The sequence below is a fragment of the Mesoplodon densirostris genome, chromosome 2 (genome assembly GCF_025265405.1).
Source record: "Mesoplodon densirostris isolate mMesDen1 chromosome 2, mMesDen1 primary haplotype, whole genome shotgun sequence".
Classification (NCBI taxonomy): Eukaryota; Metazoa; Chordata; class Mammalia; order Artiodactyla; family Ziphiidae; genus Mesoplodon; species Mesoplodon densirostris.
Window position 1 is genome coordinate 60,169,840 of NC_082662.1, and position 26,513 is coordinate 60,196,352.

A 26,513-nucleotide genomic window follows, 5' to 3' on the forward strand; every position below is an offset into this window, starting at 1 on the left:
GTTCTGAGCCTTGGCCTCAAGACGCATCTGCTGTGTCTCTTGGTACCCTGCCCAAATGCCATGTGCACAAGCTCAGGGTAGCCTGCAGGACAGTGAGACACATGTCAGTCATTGTCATCACTCCAGCGGACAGCCAGGTGACCCCCAGCCTAGGTGACCTGGACCTGCAGCTGATTGAAGACACATGAATGATCCTAGCTGAAACCAAAAGAATCACACACCTAGGCCCAACCCAAATCGCCAACCGACAGAATTATGGGATAAAGAAATGATTGCTATTTTGAGTCAGTGAATTTTGAAGAGGTTTGTTACACAGCGAAAGCTAACTGATACACAATGCAAATAACACTATCACCACATATCAGGGAGTGGTGCCACCTGAAGCCTCAGAAGCTTTTTCACTTAAGAAGTACATTACTTTCCCAGCTCTAAAGGAAGTTTTCTACCACTACAGAACTGTTATCTCATGATAGTCACATTTAGGTTTAAAGAGAGATGAGAGAAAAAATAGGGCAATAAGAAAGCTAATGTTACAGCTATGAGCCAATCTTCATTACAACACACTGCAAGGAACTGTCTGAATTCCTTGGCTGAAGTATCACTTTGTTGTTTTGGATACTGTTTGAAACAAGCAGCCTATCAACAGGGGCCTGGAAATAGTTTCAACACACAAAAAATTTTTATTTTAATAGTATTTGGCATGTAATCATAGATCTTTTCCCTGATCATGTTCTTAGCAAAAGAACATGGATTGATCTGTTTTTTTAAGGCATGGAAACATCGTAAATCATTTCAGAGGAAAAAAAATGTAAATAAACTGACATCTAATCATAGTACTAGTAGAGATGCATCTAACTTAGAAGTGTGAATATCATTTCAAAAGTAATGTCAAACGGTCACTTTGTTTTAAAAATGAAAGAACACTTACCAGTAAGACTCTGTGTGGCCCACCGTTACCAGGTTTTAGGTGATGGAATGAATCTGAAATAGAATGAAACAAGCATTCCGTAAGTAAATCACATTTGGAAAGGGTGTGCCTTCGATCCCAGTGACTGCCATCACATTGAGTATTTATTCTTTTAGTTAAAGATTAGCAAAGCTTTTTCTGGCTCCTGATGGAATAGGGAGAGTTTTTTGCCTACATATTTCAACTTCCTGAACAGAGAGCATTCTCTCATCTCCTTCAGGGAGTGTTCAAAGTCTGAGGCCAGGATAACTATAAATGGTAGTGTTTTTGTCCAAACTCCTCCAAGTCAGCGGAAGCCTCCCGGGTTGTTGCTCTTGCTTTGGTCCCTCCACTCCCTTCTGCTAGCACCAAGCCATGACTCCCTTTATGGAACCGATTAAAAAACGGATTGTCCAGTATAACTTGAAGGGCAATAGGAGGAGTGTACCAGGCTTTCCAATAGTGATCACCTGATCACAGATAACCACACCTTTTTATTTTATTGATAATGGTGAGCCTAAAGCCCTGCTGTTCAATAGAAATATAACACAAGCCACATATATAACTTTAAATTTTCTAGTGGCCACATTAAAAAAGCAAAAAGAAACAGATGACAATTTTAATATTTATTTAACTGAATTTACTTAGAATATTATCATTTCAACATGCAACCAATATAAAAAATGATTAATGAGACATTTGGCATTTTTTTTTTTTTTTGTCATACTAAATCTTCAAGACCCAGTACATTTCAACTCGGGCTAGCAGCAGTCCAAGTAGTCAACAGCCACAGCAGTGGCTTCCGTATCAGACACCATTGGCCTAGGGAATCTATCCTTGGCCTTCAGGTACAGGCAAGGCTCCAAAGTGAGTGAAACACACATGGAGATTTTGTTTATCTATTTTCCTGCTCTTAGGAATTCATCGTTAATTACCGCATTCCATGATGTCATTTAGTAGAAATAATAACATAATAATAGCAAATACTGTATAGTACTTGCTATGTGTTCTCGGCAAGCTCCCATGTTACCTTAATGAATCCTCACAATAAGTTCACGAGGTACGTATATTATCATTCCCATTCTGTAATGAGGAAACTGAGGCACAGAGAGGTTAAGTAATTACTCAAGGTTATAAGGTACTGACAGAGCTGGGATTCTAATCTACGTAGCCAGTCTCCAGAGCCCATGCGCTTAGCCACTAAACTCTCAATTAAATTTTAACGGGTCAAAATAAGATAATTACTTTCAGTTTTAATTATAACTGTCAAGTGATCCAAGGTTGCTCCCATCATACATGGTCAGATAATAGCACTGATGGCAGATGGAGGACTGATGGGATGTACTAGCAAATTAAATTTAAAATAATTTGGGGTGGAAACACAAAAAGCACAGGCAAGCCTGGGGTCAAAAAGACTGGACTGCATCTAGGGGGCCTGTCTGGATGGCCAAGATGGGGGTGCAGGGAGAGGTTAAGGTGGGGTCTTTGGAAAATCGTGTCTTTGTGATTTTTCTGAGGGAAGAGTCTTTCACTTTCATCTGATTCTCAAATGAGTCTGTAAGCTAGATATCTCTGTATCTGTCTTAGCAGGGGTAGGGAGTAGAAAGGAATTACATAAACATATCCTTTCACTTTATTAATCTGTGCCCCCCTCCAAAGAAATCATACCCAATGAGCAAAGTCAAATCCACACACATGAATTTCCTGCCCAAATGATAGGGAAGGAGGCTGGTGAGGGACATCATTTAGAATCAACAGGCCATGGGCTAAGGCCACTGGGGGTGCTGCCTCCCAGTCTCCCAAGGCGACCCCCGAACCTGCTGAAAATCCTTCAGTGGCTTCCTCTAGGTGGTAGGATTAAGTCCAAGCTCCTTAGCCCAGTCTCCAAAGCCCCAGTGACCTCGTGCCTGCCCCTCAGGCACTCTCCTGTGGGCATCTTGCCCTTTACCCACACAAACCTATTTACGGGTCCCTAAATGCTCCCCCCCCCGCCACTCTCACTTCTCTGTAGCTTTGCAGATTGTGTTCTTTTTGTCAAGCACGTCTTTTCTCTACAGTATCTGCCTGCCTTCGAGTCTCAATTAAAAAATCAACACTTCTGGGGAGCCTGTGTGAACTCCCTCGGCTGGCTTAGGGGCAACTTCTCTGCAGTAACAGTAGTAAAGTAGTAGTCACTCAACTGATAATTATGTACCACTACTACTGATAATAATAAAAGCTGATTTCTATGGAGCATTTCAAGCACTTTACGTGCTCCTTTAATCGTCTCAGTAACCTTATGAAATGGTTTATTACCCCATTTAGCAGGTGAGCAAACTGAGGCATAGAGGTCAAGTCAGTAGCCTAGGGTCACACAGCTTATAAATGGCAGAGCCAGACTGTAAACACAGACAGCCTGGTTCCAGAGCCTGCATTTTTTTTTTTTTAAGTTGATGTAATTTGATTTACAGTGTTGTGTTAGTTTCAGATGTATAGCAAAGTGATTCAGTTTTCTATACTGTATATATAAAGAATATACAGATATTCTTCTCAGATTCTTTTCCATTATAGGTTATTATAAGATATTGAATGTAGTTCTCTGTGCTATACAGTACGTCCTTGTTGTTTATTTTATATATAGTGGTATGTATCTGTTAATCTCAAACTCCAAATTTATACCTCCCTTCACTTTCTCTTTGGCAACCATAAGTTCGTTTTCTGTGCCAGAGCCTGGACTCTTTAACACTATACCGGGCCTGACTCCCTCTGTGTCCCACTGCCTTCTACTCTCATTGCCCCTGTACTTCCCTCTGTTAATCCAAGTGGCTCCTGTGTTTCAGTTTTTCATTTACTGGTCTCTCTGTTCACTTGTTTGCAGAATCTCTGGAAGTTGAGAATGTGTTTAACTCATCTTTGTCTTTGAGGACCTTGCAATGTGTTTGGTACACAGCAGATGCTCCATAAAGGCACACACATGAAAACACTGGCATAGCACTGGAAGGCCGGGGGCCAGGGGTACAATCTTGGGCCTAATAAAAACACACCAGGAGAAAGAGTCTCCAGATATGCACTTGAACAAAGCAAGCTTTTTTTACTTTTCAAAAAATTTTTAAAATTTATTTTATTTATTTATGGCTGTGTTGGGTCTTCGTTGCTGCGTGCGGGCTTTCTCTAGTTGCGGTGAGCGGGGGCTACTCTTTGTTGCGGTGCGCGGGCTTCTCATTGCAGTGGCTTCTCTCATTGTGGAGCACGGGCTCTAGGCACGCGGGCTTCAGTAGTTGTGGCTCACGGGCTCTAGAGCACAGGCTCAGTAGTTGTGGCACACGTGCTTAGTTGCTCCGCAGCATGTGGGATCTTCCCGGACCAGGGATCGAACCCGTGTCCCCTGCATTGGCAGGCGGATTCTCAACCACTGCGCCACTGGGGAAGCCCAACAAAGAAAGTTTTAACTTCATCTTTTAAATTCAGCCTGTGCTGAGGGAACGGTCATTTCCTAGGTCTGTTTAATACCAGAGGGAACAGAAGCAATGCAGAGCATGGCTGACTTGATCATACCCCCAAGAAGTTCATCAGTTTCATTTTACATTGCACATGGATCTACATAATAACATGCCTTGGCTGGCCACTATAAAGAAATGCCAGAAAAGACACTTTCCTTTAAAAAATGCAATATTCAAGGAAAAAAGGACAGAAAATGCTATTTCCTAAAGTTTTCTTGGTTTCCAATAACTGGCTATGAGTATGTTCCAAACATCTTCTTTTTTTTTTTTTAAACAACAGCCTCATGTTGAAAATCTCCTTTTGCTGTTCAGATGTGGTTGTGCCACTTTCTACCCCAGAGTTCCATAAGATGCTTCCTTCCATCACTACCTACACTTCCCTTGGATGGATATAAAAGTCCTTGTAGGAGGACACTCTCCTCTTTCTCTAACAGTAGGAAAGAAAAAAGCTTCACGATCTAGGACATACATAGACTTCTAGAGAAAAAGAGACCTCCTTCTGGCTCATGTCAGAGATTGCATCAGGACTGCGCCCAGCCCACCCACTCAGACATAAATACAATTAGCCATAATACCCACCCTTCCTACTTGCATCCAGAATATAAAAGAGACCACCAACTTCCCATGGATATGGATGTCAGCATCCTCTCAGATATTAACAACCAAATTATAAATCTGCATTTTTGATCTTGCTATCTCATCTCCTTCCACAATGAACAGTAATTTAATTATTCTTGAGAGGTTTACTGAGTGCAAATTAAGGGCCAGGCACAGTTGTAGGTGCTGGAGATACAGCAGTGAATGAGGTAAATAAGGTTCCTGACATAGGAGCCCTTACATTTAATAGGAAACAGAAAATAAACAAGTATACAAAGAAGAAAATAAGAGAACTTCCAACAGTGATAAGTTCTACAAATTCTTTCATACAAGCAGGGAGTGATGCAACCCACTGGAGAGCTTAACAATGTCTCTTTGGCAGCTGAATGGAGGAGTTTCAAAGAGGCAACAGTGAGTGAATGGATCAATGGTGGCCAATTCTGAGGCTACTCATTGTGCAGGTGAGATATGATGGTACCTTTGCCTAGGATGGTAGCAGTAGAGATGGAGAGAAACAGATGGATTCAGGACAGGTTCTGGAGGTAAAACAAATAGGACCTGCTGATGAAGTGGATGTGGCCAATGAGGAAGAGGAAGGGGCTGAGATGACACATAGGTTTTGGTTCAAGCAACTGGGTCCATGATGGCTTCCTTGAGGGAGAAACGGGTTGAGAGAGGAAAGAAAATCAAGAATTCTGATTTGACCTTGTTAACTTGGAGACATCCAAGTGGAGATGGCAAAAAAATACTGAGAAGTCTAGAACTGTGTTGGCCAATACTATAGCCGTTAGCACATGTAGGGATTTAAATTTAAATATATACAGTTACAAACTCATTCCCCCAGTGCATGAGCCACTTCCAAGTGCTCAGGTGGACACAGACGCAGCTACTGTCCTGAACAGCACAGGTGTAGAATGTTTCAATCACCATAAAAAGCTCTATTGGGCAGGACTTGTCTAGAATGAACATGATAACCTGCTAGATTCCTTTCATTATTATAAAGCTTATTGCAATTATGAAATACAAAATGATAGTCCTCAGAGACCTTTAGCTTTGAATGGTGATTGGATTATGATCTGTCTGAACATATTTGTTCCTAGTCTCATTTTAAAATTCTCTAGAAAATAACATAATACAGGCACTGGAGGAGAGTGAACACTAGATTTATAAGCCTGGCTTCCAGCTGTCTTCACTGCCAGTGATTTCCAGCAAAATCACTAAGCTTCTATGTGCCTCAATTTCCCCACCTACAAAATTGGGAGTGATCTGGAATGGACTATATTGAGAAGTATGTTGGAGAATGTTTCCAGCTCTCCAGATGGCTCCACTGTTCTCTGGTCAGGTCTTTTATGTTTTCACTTGCAAATACTGACATGATGTTATCTCAAATGGCAAAACAGATATAAAAGGGCCTTTGAAACATATAAAGGACCCTACAGTAGGCATAAAAGGCACGTGTTCCATAAAGGCAAGACAAAGCAAAAGAAATATGCCTTGTGCCTTGAGTCCACCACAGAAAGTCGTGTGTTTTGACACGTTGGCAGGGCTACTGACTTGATAAAGTAATGCCATATGGGTTAAAGCATCAAGAATCAAGTGTTGATCCCCAAAGGTAAAAGACAGTAAACAGTCACCAAAATGGTGACACTTTCCTTTATTGTGCAAGGTTTCTGTCCCTGGGAAGGGCACACCTGGAGCTGGTGAGCTGGCCTATTTTAGCCAAATGGTGCCACACCATTTTCCCCACCTTAAGACTATGTCCTGGTCAAAAGAGCTGGTCTGGGCTGTTCACTGGGAGAAACTCTTCTACCCGGTCACTGTTCTTAATCTTCAGAGAGCTTCTAGTGACTTAAAATTTGTTTTTAATTGAGGAGCTTGGTGGTATATGTCCTCAACTAATTTGTGTATAAGATGGGGAGAAAGTATCCTCATAATGTCAATGCCAGTGAGAAATCTTTAAAAATACACATATATTCCTAGTTTGCCAAACTTTAAGAGAATATAAAGAAGTCAGATTGAACAATTAATTGTGAAATATTACACTCCACGTATTTTTTTTCTCCTGTTCTATTGAAAGGGCAATGGCAGTTTTGTGTTGGTTTGTTTCCCCCAAGGGCAGTTTTAAAAGGATAGCATTCTTTGGAATGACCCATATTCCCCCCATACTAGCGCTGCTATTTATTTTTTTCTGTTACCCTCGATAGACATGTGTTATATGACTGTGGCCATGGTTTATATGCTGTTGGTAGCAAAGGCTTTGGAGTTGGACAGATCTCGGTTTGATGCTGGCTCCTCAGCTAATGACCTGCAAGTCCTGGGACAATTTACCCCTAAGCCTCAATTTTCTGACATGTAAGGTAGGACTAATATGACTTTTGCACATTGTTGCTCTAAGGATTAAAAAAAGGGAGGACACTAGGATAGAGCCATCAGGAAAAAACCCTATATATGACGCTGTTATTTTCTTTTTCCATTTTACTTTCAATTTCAAATATTTTTTGTGTGTTTCTACCCACATTCATAATGACTGTTTAAGGGAACTAAATCTCTCCCCTAATGCTGGATATTTAAATTATTGCCAGTTTTTATTACTATAAATAAGGTTACATTGGAAACCTTCATGCTTCAGCTTTTTTCATCCCTTTAACTTATTTCCCTAGCTCCCCTAAATTCCTAACAGTAGAATTAGTAGGTTTTGCTTTTAAAGGGGCTTTTTAATTAATGTATGATAATACCACCAACAAAATAATTGAGAATTTCTGAGACCTTGACATTTTATACATAAAATGGTATTCCTAATGCTGCTTTAATTTTTATTTCTAAGATTATTAGTGAGGATGGACATTTTTTCCTGTTTATTAATGGTTTTTTACCTTGAGAAACAATAAGTCTGTATTCTTTGCTTATTCGTGTAGTAGGGTCTTGATATTTTTCTTTTGAATTTGCATGAGTTCTTTATAGTGCATGATAATCAAGAGTTGGTATATGTATTTGCTACAAATATATTACTGATATCTGGCAATTTTACGATACCCATCTTTTCCTTTATACAGTGTTTTAATAATAAGCAACAGCCATATTTTGTATAAACTTCATGAGCTATGACATGGCTTCCTGGCAAAATGTTTGGCTTTTGATTGCTTTTCACCATGCATTTACACCCACTTTGATTTTCCCAGCTACCCTGTGAGTGAGCTGGGGAGAATGACGATCCCCACCTTACACAGGAGAAAAGTGAGACCCAGACAGGCCAGGTGACTTGCAGAGGGTCCTCGAATCCTGGAGTTGGCCAAGACTGGCCTCAGTCCTTTGCTCTCTGAACCCAAGGCCTCCTCGTGAAAGGAAGGTCACAAGGTAAAATGAAGAGATGCACTTTGTGCAAAATAGATTATTATACAAAGCACCAATTCCACATTGTTTCTGATTAAAAATCCTTTATATGGAGCATCAGGGCCCTGTGCCTGCTGCACTGGAAGCACTCAAGAAATGTTAGTATGATTTTAGCAAATCCACCAAAAGCATGGCTTACATAACGGACCACCCTTACGCAGTTCTTATGTAGTTACAGTAAGTTAAATAACTCAGACTTAAAGCAAGTGTTGTTTCATTACTATTTTTTTAACCTAGCTCAAGTACCACTTCTTCCCCCAAATACTCCCTTCCCCTTTGGCTCCATGAAACCACTCCTCTCCTTGAATTTCTACGACCTTTACCACCTTCTACCTGTCATTACAGATGCTTCAGAATGCGTTTCAGCTCTTCTATTGGATGATAAGGTCCCAAGGGTCCATATATTATTTGTGTTTGTATCTCCCAGACAGCCTAGCACCCTGCTCAGCACACAGGTGGCACTCAGTCAGTGTTTTATGGGGAGATGGGGGAAGAATTTTATATAGCTAAGAGACAATGGTAAAAGCAATTACAGTTTGGTTAAAAACTCATAGGTTGTATGAACTGTGTGCTTTTTGCTACACCACTCCTTATTTTGGCAAGCACACTATCATGGGACAGTTCTAATGCAGTCTTAAGTCAGCAGTCTGCATTAGCTAAACAATACTAAATTACATTAACCAGAATGTCCAAAAGCATTTCCAGCCTTGGACAAATCTGTACAATTCTGTAGATATATCTGTTAGGGTTTTACTTGCAAATTCTGATATAACTCATTCCTCAAAAATTCACTGTGTACATGTACGTACACACACACACACACACACACACACACAAAAGTCCTGGTTCAGCATCTGGAAAAAACTCAGATAAAAATATGGAACATCTGTTTCCTAATATCAGGAAAATTCACAGGAAACGATTAATGTCCACTAGGGAGAAAGAAAAATAATCTGGATCACATTATGAAAAATGAAACATCCAAAATTCACAATTTAATACAGTATAGCCTACAAATCATCAGATCTTCAGAACTGAGGGGAAGATTTCACATTTTATTAAAACTTGAGAGTAGAAATATCTTTATGCCATGTATATACAAATAAACATAAAACTGAATGCTCTCACCCTACATATATTCTTGGGTCCTATGTCTCCCCACTGATATTTATGCAATGCTTGGCAGGTGGGTGGTTTACTGCATGTGTATTTTCATAATGTGCTCAGTGTCTTACAGGGCAAACGAAGACCTAACCAAACTAGATGGTGGTCCCTGGATGAAGAGGCTGTAGCTCTTTTGAGAAAGATCTAGAGTGGCTTATGTGTCCCAAGGAGGACTGCAAGGATAGTCAGGGCCACTGCAAAGCCAAAGCCAACTGTACATAAAGATGGTCTGCTCCTTGGCGGCTCTTCCACTATCCTGATCCTTATAAGCCTCTCTATACCTTTTATGTTCCTGGCAATGTGGAAGGTTCTGGGGGTATAACAGAGAACAAAGCACAGTCCCTCTCTGCAAGGAGCCTACAGTGAGTCATATGGACAACTGATCAGGCAATTACAGCTCCAGAGGCACATAATCTATTGTGTGAAGTACAAGGAGCTCTGGGAGCACAGAGGAGAGGCACCAGTACCAGTCTGGGATGATCATGGAAGGCTTCCAGGGGGAAGTGGCATCAAAGCTCAAGTGTGAAGAGTGACCAGGGTTAGCCAGAAGATGAAAGGAGGGAGGCATGAGCAAGGCAGATGGAACAGCTTGTACAAAATGCTGGAGAGGAAGCGAGTACCTGTGTGTGCTCGGGGCTGCAATTTTAAAAGTAGAGAGTTTCAGTGAACATTGGGGTGCCTGTATCTTTTCGAATTGGATTAAAATATACACATTAGTATGTGTAAAATAGATAACCAACAAGGACCTACTGTATAGCACAGGGAACTATACTCAATGTCACGTAAAAACCTATAATGAAAGAGAATGTAAGAATATATATATTTATATATGTGTATAACTGAATCACTTGGCTGTACACCTGAAACACTGTAAATCAACTATATTTCAATAATTTTTTTTTAAATGAGAAAAAAATCTGAAAAATCTTTGAGCATTTCTCAACCCAACTGTACATGCCAAGTGATGTGGCAAATTGAAATACTTAAGGACTTCATGTATTAAAAAAAAAAATGAGTAAAGAGTTTCAAATCAGCGAGAAGCCTTATTACTTAAGAGGCAGTAGCAGGTAAAACCCAAAGCGGGTAACCACAGTGAGAAGCATAAAGACAACAGAAAGAACCCTGGATCTCTAGCGTCCTCACATCAGAAACAGCTGGCACTGACTCACCCCGAGGGAACAGCCAAGGCCTTCTTAGGCAACAGGCCTCTGGAGGAGGGCAAGGAGAGAGACTGCCCGTCAGAGATGATGCTGGTCCCCAATTCCAAGGAAAAACACATAGCCAGCTACCCAACCCCACAGATAGGAGTAGTAAGTAGGCCTTATCACAACCCCACGAGGAAGAGAGAATCATCCCCATTCTACAGATAAGTTGCTGGTTTTAGAAGACAGTATTTATTGATATTCCTTTCTGTTAACTGACTCTTCTTCTGACTAGAGAAACCAACTCATCTTGGTATGGCTAGGACATTCCAGTTTTAACACGGAAAGTCTCACATCCCAGGAATCCGCTCAGTGCCATACAAACCAAGATGGATGGTCACCTACTCAAGAGTTTGAATGCCCTAGGTTTTTATATTAGAATTAGCGCAAAGTTAAATGTGATCTAACTCCCTGGAAGCTAACCTAGACCTTTTGAGCTTCAGGACCCTCCTGGATATCTTGGGGGCTTGTCTGGGGGTCCTATATCATTTGCAATAATTCATGCTGAATTATATTTGCAAAGCACAAAGACTAGCTTAGGGCCTAGTGATCACTAGCTGTCATGCTGAAGGGAATCACTCACCGAACGCTTACTGAAAACAGTAATCAGCCAAAAGGGGTCTCAATTTAATTTGTGTGCTTCTTGTTTTTAACTGAGAATTAACCAAGTACCTTTCAAATTTAATAATGAAAATCATCCTTAAATAAATGAATCTACTTACCTATCCAGAGTAGTAAACATATTTTCATATATCTTTGTTAACTAGGGACCATATCTATTGCAATGGCTTACATTCTTACTGGTCAATAGACAGTTAAGAAAGTTGAAAAGACAAAGAAAAATAGTAACACAGTTTCCAATAACTACAGGCCCAATAGGATATTACGTTATGGCAATATTTGACAGGCAGAGGGTAGCTGATAAATCTTTATAGAATGACTGACGGTAAAAAAAAACTGGGCCATGGAGAACCACAGAAGAGAAAATTACCAGGGCTTGTGGATGAGATGATGGCAATCCTTGAGCTTTTGCTACAGCTTTTGACTCGGGCAGCTGCAGCACACGGTTCTTGTCTGATAAAAGGGAACGTAAGCTCTTCAAGAGCACTCCTTTCCTTGCAACAGGGTAATGAGTAAAACAGCCCCTGTGGCCTGCAGTCAGCAGAAGATGCAGAGACTTCAAACTGGTAAGAGCCAAGGGCCCACCATTAAATCCTGATTCAAAGGCACCCCTGCTCCCGCCCCCCACCCCCCAAAGCTCAGCTAATGTTAGCCAGGCTCACTGTGAGAACTCCTGAAGCAGGAATGGATGAAGATATGACCTTAGACTCTTTTTCTGGCAACAATGATCTCCAACACATTTCTGATTAGTTTTCAAGGAAAAAAATATTTTAAAGATCCAATCATGTTTGGAAAAAAACTATTCAATAGGGTTGAATTTTATTAGCCTCAGAAAACTTAAAAAAAAAAAGAGTAAAATTTAGTAGCATTTGTCACCAGTAATATATATTAGAACTATGTTTCCCTCTAAAAAGTCCAGTTTTATGGGAGCATTCTGGGTAACAGATTCTGCTTTTATGTTGAAAATAATCATTTTGTCCACGAGGCTTAGCTCTCTAATCGTATCACTCCTTTCCATGACACACTTTCCGTCAGACACTGAGACAGAGAGATTCATCACAGAAATATTCAGGTTATGTCCGCTGCACAGAGTCAGGCAGCATAATGAGGGCAGGATGCAGCAAAGGGCACTGCCCTGAGCCTGAGTCAGAAAAACAAGAGAGAGGTTTTATTTTCACTCTTCCAGACCGCTGCTGTGGATGAACATACCTCTGCAGGCCTTGGACCCAGAGGCAGAAGGCAATGAGTAGTAGTCCTCAAGTGAGGCTGTGAGTGGCTCCCTTCAGGTCCCACATGTTTACAGGCACTTAGAGCACATGCTACGAAATATACCACCCTGGTTTCGGGACTTGGACTCTACTGGATGGTTCAGTAGAGTCTTTCATTGCAGCTACCAAAACAAGGCTGGGCATGGAGAATCTTCTAAGGATTGTCCATCTTTTTCCTGTATCTTCAAGAAAGAGATGAACCGCTTATACAAACAAACAAACACACAAACAAATCCAACTATGTTCAATATAATCCACTTAATGCCACAATTCAACGAGAAGATAGCGCCTAAGAAAATCGGTACAACCTTCCTGTACTTAAACCTACCACTTGCACTTGCTTCCTGGGTAAAGCCACCTTTGCTGCCTCTATTCTAACATTAGTTTGCACCCCCTCCAGATATTCTCAGGGAGCTTCCCGTTTTACATACATTCTGAATGACACAACCTGCTGACCCTCCCCCTCAGGGAAATATACAAATATATACCCACTGCACCGGGAAAAAACAAACAGAACAAACAAACAAAAAACCAACAACCACCGCCCAGAGCCAAGAAAAAAAAAAAAAAAATCTGTCATTCCCCATACCACTGGGAGGATTTTAAAGGCAGCCCAGGGCACTCAGCAATGTTCTAACTGTGGAGCTAGTCATTTCCATGCCCAGCCTTCTCCTTGGACCCTCATGCTTCTCATTTGTTCACGTATCTGCATGGACATCTTGATTATAAGGTCTTCTGGATGCACAGGCCGTACTTTAAACTTCCATGTATTTGTTTTCCTTCCCACAAGAATGAGTTCTTAACATACCCCAGGCTTCCAATAAATTAAAAGAAAAATCTGTACATGTTTTTAGACAGATGTACATGTTTCTATCTAATTATCTATACCTAAGATGTTCACAGTGGCCTAGCAAAAGAGTAACAGAACAGCTAATTCAGAAATTCAGTTCCTATTTCTCTTCTATTGGCAAAGCTGGCTTTTGTTCCTATGAATATGTCTCCCTTAATTCTAGGAACAGCTGTGGATACTGATGATGTAAGACAGTCTTTCTTAACCTTTTAAAACTCACACTCATTTCTGATAACCATAAAGCCTTCCCCTTCCCTTCCCCAACCAGAATTTGATGTGCCCTTCCTCAGTTGTTTTGGGAAACTGTGACATGCATTCTCACCCCCTTTCCTCTTCCCTAAATCTACATCTCCATTCCCAGTCTTTTCTCTGACTTAACATCTCCCCAGTGATGCCTTATTAGGCACCTGAAACTTGTAACAATGGCCACAGCCAAATTAATAATCTCCTCACACGGCTCCTCCCCTGGGGCTCTTAGTGCTAAAAGTGGGACACCACCATTCATGCCCCTTGTTCAAGGCAAAATCCTCAGTCATCTTTGGCTCCATTTTTACGTACTCTACATCCAGTCAATGTGTCAGCACATCCTGTCAGCCCCACCTCCAAAACATCTCCCCAATTCTATCACATCTCCGCATTCCTCCCCTCCCCGCTTCCTTGTCCAAACTGGCAGCATCTGTCACCTGAAGGACATCAACAGCCTCCACGCTGATCTCTGGGCTTCCCTCTTGCTCCCCGCCAGCAGGGGGCACTCGTGCCCTCAGATGACTTCATTCTTCGCTCAAAACCCTCCAATGGCTTCCCAGCAGGCTTAGCGCGCCCACCCTTCGCCTACCAGGCTCCACAGGGACCTCCCCGTCTCCTCAGATACGCCATGACACTGATCCTTCCCGCTGCTGGACTTCTTCTCACAGACACCGCAGGCCCGCACACTCTACAGCCTCACTTCCTCTGGGTCTCTGACAAGTGTCATCTGGTCAGAGAGGCCCTGCTCTCTCTTCCCTTACTCCGCTTTGCTTTTCTTCATAGTACTTAACACGCTCTTTTCTATTCTACTGAATTATTAGCCCTGTCCTCCACTGGAATGTAAACCCCGCGAGAAAAGGACGTTGTTTGTTCCCTGCTGTACCCCCAGTGCCTGAGGCGACGCCTGACACAGACGAGGCATTCAATAAAATCATCTTTTTTTTGTTACTGAATAAATGCATATTGTCAACTAACCAGAAGTATTTTGTTGAACTTGATTTTCAGATGTTTGTGTTCTGAAAATAAATCTTTTCCCAAATGAATCATAAGACATCAGTTTTCAACGACCCCCCTGCACACACACGCACTTTAGATTTTGATATGTCTGCCCTCTCTGAAACACCCCACCAGGGTGTGGGCTAGGGTGCCCAATCCCCTTGAGGGTCAATGGTGTGGTCCCCCAGTTCAATGTACACAAACTCGTGGCTGCACCCTGAGTTTTTACTAAGCATCTGACATGTTTTACAGTCTCCTGCCTCTTACTAAAGCCTTAAAGCTTTATTGCCTTCAAAAAATGCTCAGAGAATTCAACTCATAAAGAAACTGTCTGGGGCCTCCCTGGTGGCGCAAGTGGTTGAGAGTCCGCCTGCCGATGCAGGGGATACGGGTTCGTGCCCCGGTCTGGGAGGATCCCATATGCCGCGGAGCGGCTGGGCCCGTGAGCCATGGCCGCTGAGCCTGCGCGTCCGGAGCCTGCGCGTCCGGAGCCTGTGCTCCGCAACGGGGGAGGCCACAACAGTGAGAGGCCCGCATACCGCAAAAAAAAAAAAAAAAAAAAGAAACTGTCTGCCTTACTTATGGCAGTGGCAGTGTCTCTTTCAGTTAATTCTGAATACGGCTGGCTCAGATTTTAGTGCCAAGTGGTTGGCTAAACTACTTTTGTTGTATGCTTCCAGTCAGTTTGGGCCCAGTGGCCACAGGAAATACTGTGGAATATTAAGAAAACTCTTTGGAAGAGACAGAGGGGAGGAGGCACAGAGCCTTCTTGCCAGGCATCTCCTATACATCTGGGTTTTCTGGTTGCTTCTTCAATATGGGTGCTTTTCAGAAGAACAGTGATTCCTTCAGGAATGAGCCCCATTTATGATGAGGCACCAAGTACTCAGTGTTAGCTCTGAGGGGACGGCCATTCTCCCAGCCCTCTGGCATTTTCCCAGCGTGGCCTTGAATGCAACCTCACAGAGACCAGTATCTCTCTCTGAATTCCACCTTTCTCTCCTTTACTTGGCCTCTTAGCAAACCTCAGCTTCAGACTCTAGTCAATTGGCATTTATCTACTGTGTCTTTTCTCCTTTTCTTAAAGCATCATCTGTCTGGAGCTTTTGTATGGGAGACTTTGAAATTCTTGTATAAAAACAGGATATTATTAATCTCCAGTCATTTGAGAAATAGCACAGTTCAAGGATATGGTCAAATTCTAAGAGTAGAGATAACATAAATAGAAAGCATTGATCAGTATCAGTTCTGCCCCTTTACCTCCTCAATAAATGAAATGCAATAAATCAAATGCAAGTCTTGGTGAACTTTTATTGACATGTGTGAGTACTTCTTTAAATCTTAAAAGTCTTGATGTTTGCGACATGAAATCCTATTAATTTATGAATATTTGTTTAGGAATGTAAGTGGTTGGGTGGCTTCTCCAAAAGAGGAAAATGGCAGATATTGATTATTAAGCATTTTGTCATCCAAGACAAGAGCTCCCACAAAAACACTTTGATATATATATTTTTTAAACTACAAATTTGGATTCCTAGAATGTGTGTGTGTGTGCAATTTGACTCTGGACTTAATCCCACTATAGTCTTTACATCCTTCTCAGGCTAGGCAAGTGGTTTCCTTTCTTCCTCTGCTCTCTGAGCACTGAACCTGGGCAGAGCCAATGTAAACCACACACTAGTGTACAACCCTCAAATTCCTACACTCTCCTGCAAAGCTTCACTGACAACCCTCCTTTCAGAATATCTGCCCCCACCCCCCACCGCCCCAATACTGTTTTATATTTTCTTCTCTTCACTTAGCTTGGTCGGGAAGTATTTTGTTAACAGTCTTTTTGGCCAGTCTCAGCACCGGGCTTCTGGCAAAAGTCAGGGTTGCAGCATTTCAGAGGCCTAGCACTAACTCCAGAAAATATTTTCCTATTTCAACTCTTTTACTCCTCTTTGCGTCTGCCGCTCAAAAAGGAAGAAGAGAAAAAAACAAAACAAAAACCCTCACACACACAACCAAGAGACAAAAACATTTCTACCCAGCTTAAAACCAGCAGAATCATTACACCCCAGTTGGGGGCTTGCAAATCCTCAATCTCCTGGTGCAGATAACACAGTTTTACAAGCAAATCATCTCCATTAAACTTGAACTTTTGCTTTTTTTTTTTTTTTTTTTTTAACCAGTCCACTTATGTGATAATGAATGTAGCCCTCAACATTTCCCTGCTAACAGAACCCCAGTTTGTTTGGGTGGAGATGCTGTGAGCTCAGGAAAGGTGGGAGCCTTGGCCTAAGGGAGGCTGTGTGCTCTGTCTACCCAGTAAGGCCTGAGGGGACATGTTGTGAGTCTGCTGGGAAAGGATTTTGCCTCCTCACGAAAGACATGAGATATGTGCCAGGTGCCTCCTTGGTTCTCAACTTTGAAACTGGTAGTAAAGCACAGAACTGTGATCACCATCAGTGACCATGAGAAAGCAAGTCTGAATTTCAAAAACAACACAGCAAAGAAGGCAGATCCAAAGAATGAAAAGAGCACAGCTCTTTAGTGGCAAATGGCAGAAGTAACTACCTCGTCTACACTTTCTGAATATGTGGAAAATAACCCCCTACTTGTTAGGGCCACAATTAGTCATGTTTTCTTTTCTGTTACTTATAGCCTTGATATACATGAGATGACAGAAGAGAGGTTTACGGCTTCTAAATTTGGTCCCCACTAACTTAGAAGTGAGAAAATTTGCTTGGCAAACCTCAAGCCAATAGGGCAAATATGACTTGTTATGAATGTACCTATATTATTTAGCACAGAGGCTCTCAGTTTTTATCAATCCAGAGTAATTGCTCCATCCATCCATCGATCCATCCATCGATCCATCCATCCATCCTTTCTTTTTTTTCTGCCAACAACCAACTGCTGAGCCTCTATCCAGTGCTGGGCGCTGCACTAGGCACTGGACATATAAACAATGCCAAAAGACAGAAAATACTATACCCATTTTAGAGATAAGGACATTTGAGTTTCAGCAGCTTTAAATGTTTTCCCCAAAACCACAAGTCTACAAGTGGCAGAGTTCAGAGTCAAATCTGAGACTGTCTGAATTCACAGGCCTTGTGCTTTTCACTCTACCATGCAGCTTTGAACCTAGCCATCACTTTGTTAGCCCAATTTAGAAATACAACGTTGTATTGCTTTTTAATCTTCTACAATTTTGACTGTCTCTCACCCCACCATCTGCAGTTAATCTAACGTAGTTACACTGTATACTGTATCTAGACCCACCCAGACCAAATATCCACTTTTTGCCTTGAAGTCTGACACTGTGATTACAGGATGGCAATGTCACCATGATGACGTCTGCTTCCACAGCACTCATCCGGCATCTGTTGGCCACTGTATGCACCATCAGTTGGAGACCTTTTCTACCTTGCTCACCAGTGCCTGGTACTCCATTGCACATGATAGGTCCTCCCTACATATCTCCTAATTATAGAAAGAAAAATAAGCCATGCTGTCTCAGGAACTCCTGAGTGCCAGTTCTTAGGACTCTTAGTTTAATGAGCTGATATCACTTCCAAGACCTTGCCAGAGAGTGCCATTCCAGAAGGTACATAATAAGTCGTTGACTAAGCAATCTGCACACTGTTTATAGCAAGTATGTTCCTCACTGTGGAATGCTGGCAACAACCCAAATGTCTCGTATTTGGATACAAAGGTAAACCAACGGCTACTTATCAGTAGAGGAGATCATTTTACTGCCATCCCAAGGAGAAAGAGGTGGAGTGTAAGGACACAAGAAAAGGGCAACATCAACCAAGGTTAGATGCAAAAGTAGACCAACAAAGAAGAAGAACATACTGACCCAACTATGCAAAAATACACACGTTGGGAAAACTGGCACTAGAATGTGAGGACTTAAGTGTCCAATGAAGATTCAGAATTTAATAAAACCACTCACAACTGGCTCTTCTATTTTATCTCCACAGCCCTTCTTAAGATCCATATTACAGAATTCTTACAAAATGCATGTTCACAATTTAACATGTGACCAATTTTGAAAAACATGCCTTCTGGGTTCCTATCATGAAAATGAATGCCCTAGTGATAAAAGACACCCATTTATTTGCCAGCTTAAACATATACATTGTTCTCGGTGCCTGAAGGCCACATGATAATGTTCTGTGTGTGTGTATGTGTGTGAAAAGCATAATACAGGACTCTTTCCAAACTGTACGTTCAGATAACCCAGCCTTTGCTTTGCAGGGACAGCCTTTCTTTGCTGAGACTGGCACACTCAGGATGCTTTTTGCTTGAGGCCTGGATTGCCATACCTTTCCTCTGGCTAACTCTGGCTTGTTCAAGAATTTCTGAACTTGGGTACACTTCCCTTAATAACAGTAATAACAATGGGTACCATTTATTGAACATTTTAGTATGTACTAGGCACACTCGTAAGCACTTTCCTGTGAGCCCCATTTGAATTCAATCTTGGTTTCTACTATAACCCCAAGCACAGAGTATATGACATATAGCAGATACTCAATAAATGCCTGTTTACCAGTTGAGTTACACTTTAGTTCATTTAACTCTTAGGTCCACACTAAGAAGAAGGTATTATAATTATCAACTTTTTATAGATGGGATGCAGAGAAGTCAATTGCTTAGTAGCTAACATTTTGCTAAGGTGAATAAAATGAAATAGTTAGCGTCCTGCCTCAGCTCACCCCAACTCAAAAGCCAGCTCATTCTAACTTGGAATATCACACTTTTGTGAGTTAAAAACTAACTGGCAAAACACAAAAAGTCATGCTCACCAGAATCACCTCTAAGATTCTTTTTCTACTCATCTCCAACTTGTCCTTCCGTTCAAATACAGGCCCTTGAAAGGCAGGGACCCCCTACCCTTTCAACCTCCCTGGAAGGATGAAATGCTCTCCTAAGATGTTACCACATACAAGAGGAGCATGTAGATAGAGGAAGATAGTCCTCCCACTCGCTGAGCACTTAAATTCATAAGCACAGTTGAGTCAGGCAGCGCAAATCCATAAATTAAATTGACTGTGAAAAACAACAACAACAACTCAAGTATGCGTAACACAAAAATAAAACGTTAACATTTCACGCCTGAAATCTCAAGAAGCCCAACCAGGAGTGTGTGGCTTCGGGAAAAGGACCCCTTGCTGTCGTCGTTCTGCCTTTTGGAAAATCCCCAATTGATTGTATTCAAATGACTCCCCATTAAACTTTTCATACTTTTCCTGAAGAAGTTCTTACCTAGAAAATGGGGTGGGAGGTGGAAAAGAGAAGGATCAGTCCTGTTCCAGTCAACATGGGTGCTGTCTCTGGGATGTTCCTAACGTGGCCACAAGGCTTTTAACAAGAAAACCAGTCCCTCAGAACCAAGACCTTTCCCGGGTGACCGGACAGGCCAGGCTCTTCAAGTTCTATTGAAAGCAGGGATGAGGCGACCAGCACGTCCACAGACACTATACGGATACCGCAATGCCACCGAAACCAGGGTCCCTGACTCAAATGCTCTCTCCTCAGACCCTTCCCCAGTCACCAGGCCAGTCTAACTTTCCCCCACTTCCATTTTTAATCCTCTGTTCAAGAACCTACAGGAGGTCCCTTTCACCTTCTGCCTCGGTCTGCCCTCCTCTGGTGCTTTCCAGTGCTCTCTGCATGAGGTCACTTGAGCTAACCAGCTTGAACTAACCAACCAATCCCTTCCTTACTCTACTTTGGGGACCTCCCCTGCCAGCCTCTTCCTCTCTTCACACATGCCTCTCGGTCATGCTGGTGCCCCAGCCTGGAATGCCCTCTGTCCACTCAAGTCCCGTCAGGCCCTGCTGATGCCATTTCCTCTAAGGCGTCTCCCCTACCCCACCACTCCGACTGACTTCCAATCACCTGCGTATACGTTAAGCTCTGTTGCGGAAAGGAACAGACTCTCTCCAGTGACCTCACATATTAGAGGTTTACTGTAAAGATATACAAAACAATGAGGACCATGGTGACAGGCCTCCCTGAGACCAAAAAAAAAAAAGCAGTTCAAGAACTGAGAGGAGCCAGGGCAGCTTTGGGGACTGAATTCCCTGGTCTCCCATTAACGGCAGCAACTATGGGATCCCCCAGACTGAGGACTCAGCCTTTTTTTTCCTCTGCTCCTGCCATGCATCTTAGGTCTCCCCTCTGCTTCTGCTTCCTCACAGTTTCTGCTGACTCAGAGCTTGTGATGTGGCTTCTGTGACTGTCTTCCCAGCCACAGATTAGAGTACCAACTGCCAACTCTCCCAGTCCTATGTGTCTTTCATTCACAAATTCTTATAAAGAACCCGATTGGGCACATGGTGCCTTTAAACTGGGCTGAGATGTTCACAGCAGACCAGAATGTTTGCCGTACGATCAGGGCCTCTTCTTGACCCAATCATCTGAGGCTAATAAGGAAGAAGGGTTGGGGGAGAAGAAGTCATACTAGTTAGAAACATGGCCACCCATTTTTAACTAATAGTCTGGGCTGCTTCCCTCAGCTGAAACTGGACTTTTTAGAAGGAGCTGTAGGCATGGCAGACACATTTATTAGTCTCTTGGGTGAACTGCTTTTCTTCACATCTCTAATGTACTTAGATTAACACGCATTCCAGGCATGGTATGGATGACAGAGCACCGTATACTAGTCTATAATCATTTCATGCCTATTTGAAGTGATTTTGTACATAGTTAGATGGTGCCAGAAAACCCAGAACCACAGTGATATTCGTGGATAAATTTCACTGTAGGAGGGATTTAAGTTTTCACTGATGTATGCCAGCGACTAGAACTGTTCTAATTCAGCAGCTCTCAAAACTGTTTGGTTTCAGGATCCCTTTACAGTCTTCAAAATTGAGGGTCACAAAGGGCTTTTGCATGAGCCACAACTACTAAGCCCGTGTGCCACAACTACTGAGCCTGTGCACCACAACTACTGAAGCCCACGTTCCTAGAGCCCATGCTCCGCAACAAGAGAAGCCACCACAATGAGAAGCCCGCGCACCGCAATGAAGAGTAGCCTCTGCTCACCACAACTAGAGAAATGCCGCACGCAGCAACAAAGACCCAATGCAGCCAAAAATAAATAAAAATTAAAAAAAACCCCAAAGGGCTTTTGTTTATTTGTCTTACACTATCGATACACACACACACACACACACACACACACATATACATACACTATTGGAAATTAAAACAGAAATTTTGAAAATATTTATTAATGGACTAAAAATATAACAATGATAAACCCATTAGATCCTAACAAAAACAGTATTTTATGAAAAACAACTATGTTTTCCAAAATAAAAGAAGATATAGTGAGAAGTGTAGAGCTGTTTTACCTTTTTGTAAATCTCTTTAATGTCATGTCTGTGCAAATCTCTCTAATAGAAGACAGCTGGATTCTCATTTCTCCCTTTAAGCCCAATCTGTTGTGATATGTTGTATTGGTTGTAGTATATGAAGAAAGCCTGGCCTCACGTGGATATAGATGGAGAGCCTTTTCAGGTGATGGTGGATGCTTCTGACTACATCAAGACTTACCCAAGTGATGATTTCTTAAAGGCTAGCTGAAACCCTTTCAATGAACTTCTCATGTTCTGCTGTATTAAAATTGCTTAGTCCATCTTGCATTTGAATAGACCTTTATACAGGGCTTGTAACATCACACACTGGTCTTTGAAAAACATCCGTTCACTGAGTTATGCAGGCTTTCATATCTTGACACATTTCATCACACAATACCAAGAAAAAATACTCGTTAACATTACCACAGATCTCATTAGGGAAGTCGTTAAGTATACTTTCTTAAAAGTATGTTTGAAAAGTTGTCAAGCTCATGGGGGCAGACACAAGTTTTCCAAAAATCCTGATTTTTTCTTGAAAGCTAGAATTTTATCACTGGCAACAAATACTGCCAGTCATTTTTCTTGAAGTGACAAGCTGACTTTGTTCTTTTTTTGAGAAAACATCTGCCATATATTCAAGTCTAGATAGCCATAGTTTGTCAGACATTCTTTCAAACAAGCGGCTAGCTCAGCTTGTAACTCAAATAATTGCACAAGTGTTTTTTCTTGAGACAATCATCACAATTTAGTTTTAGCAGAAGGGCTTTATTTTCTCTTCTGTGTCACACAGAATCTTAAAAAGATATGCATTCAAGTGTTGAGACTTAATAAACCTAATAATTTGTATTGCTTCGAGGACGTTCTTCAGTGAAAATGGCATTTTGTTTTGTTTCTTTATTGTGGGTGTGTAGTGGTGAAGAATATGGGTTCTAATACAGTTTGGTGCCACTGTCTTGATTAATAATTAGGCACAAGGAGTCTTGGCCTCCACTGCCTTTGCAGCATTATTTCAAAAGTCAATACAATAAAAAAAAGTCAAATATCATCTTAATACTACAAAAAGAAATCTGACCTTGTGGACTCCCTGAAAGATTCTTGAGCCCCTCAGGGTCTACGGACCACACTTTGGAAAACACCGTTCTAAAAATTGTTTGATAAATATTCTTGAATCCATCAATGAATGAATAAAACTTCGTATTAAGCAGGGAGGTTCTAGAAAGATTTACTGGATAAGATACCTTTTCAGTTGGGCAATCAAGACCACATAGGAGGTTTAAAGGTTGGGAGGAGTACAAGCAAAGATACAGAGCTAGAAATGTGCAGGGAACCTTCCTGGAACAGAAGCAGAAGGAAATACACTTCAGATGACCAGCACCTTCCATGCAGCAAAGCATGTTCACGCCTGTCATGTCTGTCTGTCAACTCCCACAACAGCCCAGTGAGATTGAGTGTCATCATTGTGCTTGTTCAGATGAGGAAACTGAGGTCGGTCTGGAAGCCCTTTGAAGTCAGAAACCATGTATGTTTTCTTCACTAATACTACTCAAAACCCACACAGTGACCAGCACATCAAAGGCACACAATACATATTCACTGAATAAGTAAACAAATGAGGCTCAGGGAAATGAATTGTCTGCTCAGGATCACAAAGCTAGAAAGTGGTGGCTCCAGGACTGAACCCAGGTCTTCTGGCACCAAACTCCACGTTGTTCCCGCCATACCCGGATGCCTTTAAAGTGATAAAAACCAGGGCCATGCTGCTGTGGGGCGCTTGGATGTCAGTACTAGTGGTCTGAGGGATTTTTAGTAAAGGATTTACATGATCACATTTGTGCTGTAGGGGATCAAACCCAGAGGGCTCTGGGAAGGCTTGGAGTGGAGAGGGACAGGAGGAGAGACACATTAGGATTCTTTCAGTGGTCTACGTGAAAAGCATGACCTAATTCTGACACTTAACTGTGTCAATTTGGAAAGTTACTCTTCCTGTTTGATCCTTACCTTCCTTATCTGCAGAATGGAATAATACTGGGTTGGCCAAAAAGTTCGTTCGGGTTTTTCCATAACGTGTTCCAAATGAACTTTTTGGCCAACCCAATAATAATATATAATTTCATAGAGCGATCGTGAGTGTTAAATGAAAAAGAGGCACACAAAGCAACACCACAGTTCTTGGCTCCATATTAGCTCCAAAAAAATAGAAGGAAGGGTGAGAGGGAGGGAGGGTGGGTGCAGGAAAAGAAGGAAGAAAGGGAAAAAGGCAGAGGGGAGGAAAGGAAGGGGAAGAAAAAACAGGGAGGAGAGAGACTGAGTGGGACTGAGCATCTGAGAGGATAGCAACTGAGCATTCATTTGTTGAATGCCCAAGTGAACGTGGGCAGTGCCAGAGGGAGAGAGAATCTATTAAGCCCTGCTTGTGGTTTCTTAAGACAATAATAAGAGAGAATAAGACAGAAGATCATTCTAAGGTTTCAAGCCTGGGGGACCGTAAGAATGAGCTGATAGGCAGGTACCCACAGGGCATCCAAATGGAGGTGCCAAGGAGGCTGGCTCTGTGGACGCCGAAGGGTCAGACAGTCAGGGAAGGGCACAGAGTAAAGGATCGATTAATGTCTATGGGACATGCGGCACGGTAAATGAGGGCAAATGGGAAAAAAGGAGAAAACCGGATTAGAGACACAAAAAGGAAGCACCTGCTTTAAACCACGCATCGGCTCCCAACCCTTGTCTGCAAGGCACATTTAGGCTCTCCCGTCTCCAGCCCGCCACTCCCGCTCCGCCAAACCTGACATTTGACGCGTTCACAACACCAGGCTTCTCATATACTGTCCTCACTGTCTGAAAGGCATTCACTGCTCTACCCCAGAAGCATAGTTTCTCGAAGAGCGGTACTTGTGATTTTTAAGGTCATATGTTAATATGACGGCAAAACAAAACAATGACGGAGAGCAGTGCTCACAGTGGTACTTTTGAAGCTCTGGTTCCCTCATCACCCCCTGGGTTAGTCCTGCCTCTCTCCGCCCTGCTGCTGTGTCCTCTGAGCCCCACCCCACACTTGCCTCTCCCGGCTCGTTTCCTAGGTTTGCTGGACCTTGTTCCTTCTGCCCACCACTCTTCTCCTGCTGTAGTAGAAAGAGGTGTGTCTCTTCCCCGAGATGGGACCCTGTCCTGGAAGTCTCAGATGCTCAGTCCCACTCAGTTGGCTGAGTGGGCCAGGAAAACAGATAGAGAAGGTCCCATTAGAGGAGCCGCAGGCAGAGGACGGGATACCACAGGCCAGAGGTATGGGGAGAGACCCAGGATGGCAGATCCAGAGGAAGCTAGTGGGTTTCACAAGTAGAAGACTATTAGGCATCTAAAGCATGCACTCTCATCAGAAGGGGTATTGCTCACTCCCCCTCCCCAATGTGGGTGCAAACTGGCTCTGGGGGGGGGAGTAAAAAATTCTTAATATGACAATGGTTTGTGGCCCTCTAAAGCTCAACCCTACATAATAAAATGTGTGTTCCTTAACATTTAATTTAATTACACCAATGAACTTAAACTTATTTTACTCTTTCTCCTTATGGGGTGATAATGAAAAAAGGTTGGGAAGCACTGATCTAGAAGGTGATTCAGTGAAAGGGGTGAGAGGAGGGCACCCTGTAAGGACTGAAGGCAGAAGGAAACGTGGAGGAAACTGCAGTGATCATGCCCTTTTGCTCCTTCCCTTCGTGGGTAAGCCTCTTGATCTATAACCACAGAGTACTTAAACACGTCAGGCCCTGCAGGAAGTACTGTACCTGTAGTGTTTTACTTTTATCTTCACAACAGCTTTCTGAAGTTATGTTCCCTTTTTAAAGATGCTTAGGGAATGTAGGCAGCTTATCCAAGGACCCATGAGTGGTCAGTAGTAAATGATGCAAGTTTAGTCCTTAGCCCAGGTTGGACACATTGTAACTATGAGCAGAGCTGGCAGGACTGGACACATCTGTGCGGAGAGGGGGAGAAGTGTCTGCTACATGGTGAGTGTACCCAAAAAATGTTATTTGAATGAGACAGCAGAGAAGCGAAAACGCAATTGGGAGAGGAGACAACTGACGGGGAAGGAATCCAGGCAACTGGACGTGACAGCCTCCAGCAGCAGAGCAGGGCAGGAGGAAGGAAGCGCAGAAAGCGGGTTCAGGGCTGGGGGAGGTGATGGGGCAGGGCCTGGGAGACAGAAGGAGTGGACAGATCCTGTCCTCACTGGGGCTGGCAGCTGAGGGCAGACTGCACGGGTCCCTGGCGGAATCAATCCACACCACTGCATTACCCTCTGCAGCAATCTTCTCGAATGAGAATCTATTCATATTATGTCTTCCTCCTCTTTCCCCAAGGCCCAGATTTAGAAAAGGTAACCGGACACCTTGCTTTA

At 42.6% G+C, this 26,513-nt stretch overlaps 1 protein-coding gene across 3 annotated transcripts in view; it reads right to left on the bottom strand.

The window, feature by feature from the left end:
* Nucleotides 1–26,513, bottom strand: part of GNG12 (G protein subunit gamma 12) — a 125,130-nt gene that overhangs the window by 74,198 nt on the left and 24,419 nt on the right. For all 3 annotated transcript variants that reach the window (XM_060089941.1, XM_060089942.1, XM_060089943.1), the window contains exon 2: nt 929–981. The gene's annotated coding sequence lies outside the window, so the exon portion shown is untranslated. The remainder of the gene's footprint in view (nt 1–928; nt 982–26,513) is intronic.